We start from the raw sequence: 3,251 nt of genomic DNA on the forward strand, positions 1-3,251 counted from the left end.
GGAAGAATTGGGACTAAGGCCCAAAAGATAGAAAATACTTCTATTATGCTAGAATAGGACAGGTACAAATGACTTAAATGGGCCGAAGGCCCAAAACGAAAATGGGCCCAAATACTGGTCCAGGCGGACAGAAACCAGATTTGGGTCCAACCCTCTTTCCCTCTTTACTTTACTGTATTTGTTTTGCTTGATAGTATTTGTCGTTAATCTTAGGGTTGAAAAGTTCAAATCCCCGAAAGACGCTCATTTCGTTTTTTAACAACTTAACTAAACCGATCATCTTTCAAAAGACTTAAAAGAATAAATTTTGTGAATTCTCTCACTTAGATAGTAGTTCCATATTTCTCTTTCCCTTTTTAAATAGTTCTAACTATAGAATAATTCAATTTTGCAATTTAAGTTAAGTTAAAATTATTTTAACCAAATAAATTAATTGTCGGATAACCGCATTAGCGGATATTCTAGGTGCCTTAAAAACCTTCCTAGAATATTAATAAGAACCTCGAACCCTTTTTAAGTTTTCACTAGATTTCTGTTTTAGTCTTTTGAAAACAATAGTTTTCTTGATTTTTCTTAAAAATTAAGTGGCGACTCTAAACCAGTCGAAATATGTATTTTAAATAAAACACTCACAGGTCGCACGAACTATTTGTCGTATGAATTGTGTGTCTGATTGATATAATGTTGACTTGGGTCTTGTCCACCATGTGCGAAGTGGGAGATGTAAGTTTTGGGTCGTGGGTCGCCCATGTGGACTGACCCGACCCGACCCAATATGTTTCATGCCTTATCCAAATTAATTAATTAATAATTAATTGGATAAATCCTTTTAAAGGATAAGGTTGAACAGTTACAAAGTAATTGTAACTGTTCTGCCTCTCTTTAAAAGACTCCTAATGGGAGTGTTTTAAAAAGAACGTGAAAAGGTGTAAAAAGAAAGAGAGGAAACCTTGTGAAACAGAAAAACCAAAAATAAGCGTTCAGTAAGAAACAAAGAACTGAGTTTCTGAGACAAATCAATCAATGCACAGTAGAAGACTTCTAGTTTGTGAATAGATCTTTGTTTCCCAGTGATTCAAAGACGGATTTGAGTGCAATTCTGTCAAAGAAACAGATCAACGACTTCCGCTGCGAATTACAAGGTACATAACTCGTTGTTGAATACCTTATTATTCCTTCATAACCGAACAATTAATTATTAATTGGTCTAATTCTAGAACTGGACAGATAATTCATGATTTTCCATAAACAGACATGCATATTGAAGAAGATCTTAAAAGTTTTTTTTTTAATTATCCTGAAAGTACACGTCCTTTCAAAGAAGTGAGTCGCTTCTGTATTGCTTTTACTTTGTTCTCATTGATGTAACAACAAAATTCGTGCAAGTTTAGATATTATTGGAGGTGACATTGTGTTAGTATCTTAGATAGGTATATTGGAACATTGTTAGTAAGTATTGAAGTGGAGCATGTGATAAACAGTACACCATAAACATTGAACGTTTCATATACAAAGATTATCAGTTCAAACAATTCTAGCTAGGATGCCACATGTAAATAATTTTAAGTACTTTAATACACATCAAGATCTTGAACACGATAATCTTACATAGAGATCGTTAGGGCCACACACCTGATGCGGAAGACATCATCATAGAGAAAAGCAGAAGCGTTAGTCACAAATTTATTTCTACCTCCTTGCCCTGGCCTTATGTTACCACAACCGTCATCGATGGAATTAATGTAGAGAATATGTGGTAATCCTAATAGGTGGAGGGAGGACCAATTTATACAGGTTATGACTTAATCAGGTACGTCCATCAAATAACTGATGTATGGATGAGATCTATTCTTCATTAAATATTATTTATGATATTACTTGGGTCACAAGTAAACTTGGGCCATAAGTAAAAAATTATTCTTACACCATATTCAAAATGTCCAAAAAAAAAGATTAATCAAAAGAAAAGTTGAAGGGCATTTTTAGTTATTTCAGATAAAATAGATACTTTATTCATTTTAATTTATTTATCTTTAAAAAAATTAAGTTGTTATGTACTTAAAAATTGTCTTACAATCCCTAAAGCAGCTCACAGTTGTCCTACCAACTTGCCGCACAAGGGCTATTTTAATCATTTTCAGATAAAATAGATTATTTATTTGTTTTACTTTACTTGTCTTATTTTTTTCCTTTTAATTTGTTATATACTTGAAAAATAAGTTACAATAATTGATAACTTAAAATATTTAAGAAGACTTATAAATTGTTTGACTGATTCTAGATATTACATCAGTAGTTCAGTACCACATAAATTGGGACAAAGAGAGTATATTTTTCAAAAAAATATGTAAAATATATTATAAATCACAATAATTACCTCGGAATAGAGGCGTGTCACCCGCTTTAGCGATTTGCACATGATAGAGACTCAAAATTCTCTCCAAAAGTCCTCATTTCATAACACAATTTCGAACCTTCACGTTAATTCTAAACTAACCCTTTCACGCCAAGTTCGATATCAGGAGTTCTACTTACCCGTATTTTTCTTTGAAAGCCTTACAGATTCTTTATCGTCTTATTAGCTAATAGAAAAGCCAACCTAAACTTAGACATTTAATCCAATCCTTTTTCGGATTGCCCTAGACTTCACTCCACTCAAATTTTATCTGAGACTGGCCTAGCCTAAAATTTTCAAGTCACTACTCAAAAGTTTCTTACCCAAATTCTTTCACCACTGACTTACCCAGAACGAATGAAACAATTTTATTTCTCTCCATTTATTAATATAATTCACACTGCACCTTATTTTACTACTAGTGAAACTATCCGCGCTTTGCGCGGCTATATGAAATATTTATAAGATAATAATATGAAATATGTAATATTTAGGCTAGTATCGATTATATAGATAATATTAATATTTCTCTTCATCTGCGATATCATAGGTTTTTTCATTTTTTTTAAACACATAAAATATAAAAAAAAATTGTATATGTATATAGTAGAACAAAATATTCACCGTGGTGAAGTAAATGGAATAAGAGATAATATGTTGAAATAACAATATATTGAATTACGTTGAAAATATTTTTTATGTTTTAATTTTCTCTATCTTTTGTAGGAGTACTAATTTTCTATTCAAACTCTGATTTCGTCAAAACAAAATTGATATTTTTATTATGTCCTTATTATTATATTTGCTTATTATAATTTTTTAAACATTAATTAAATATTTATAAGATTTATGAAAA

The sequence above is a fragment of the Solanum tuberosum genome, unplaced genomic scaffold (assembly GCF_000226075.1).
Source record: "Solanum tuberosum cultivar DM 1-3 516 R44 unplaced genomic scaffold, SolTub_3.0 scf00063, whole genome shotgun sequence".
Lineage (NCBI taxonomy): Eukaryota > Viridiplantae > Streptophyta > Magnoliopsida > Solanales > Solanaceae > Solanum > Solanum tuberosum.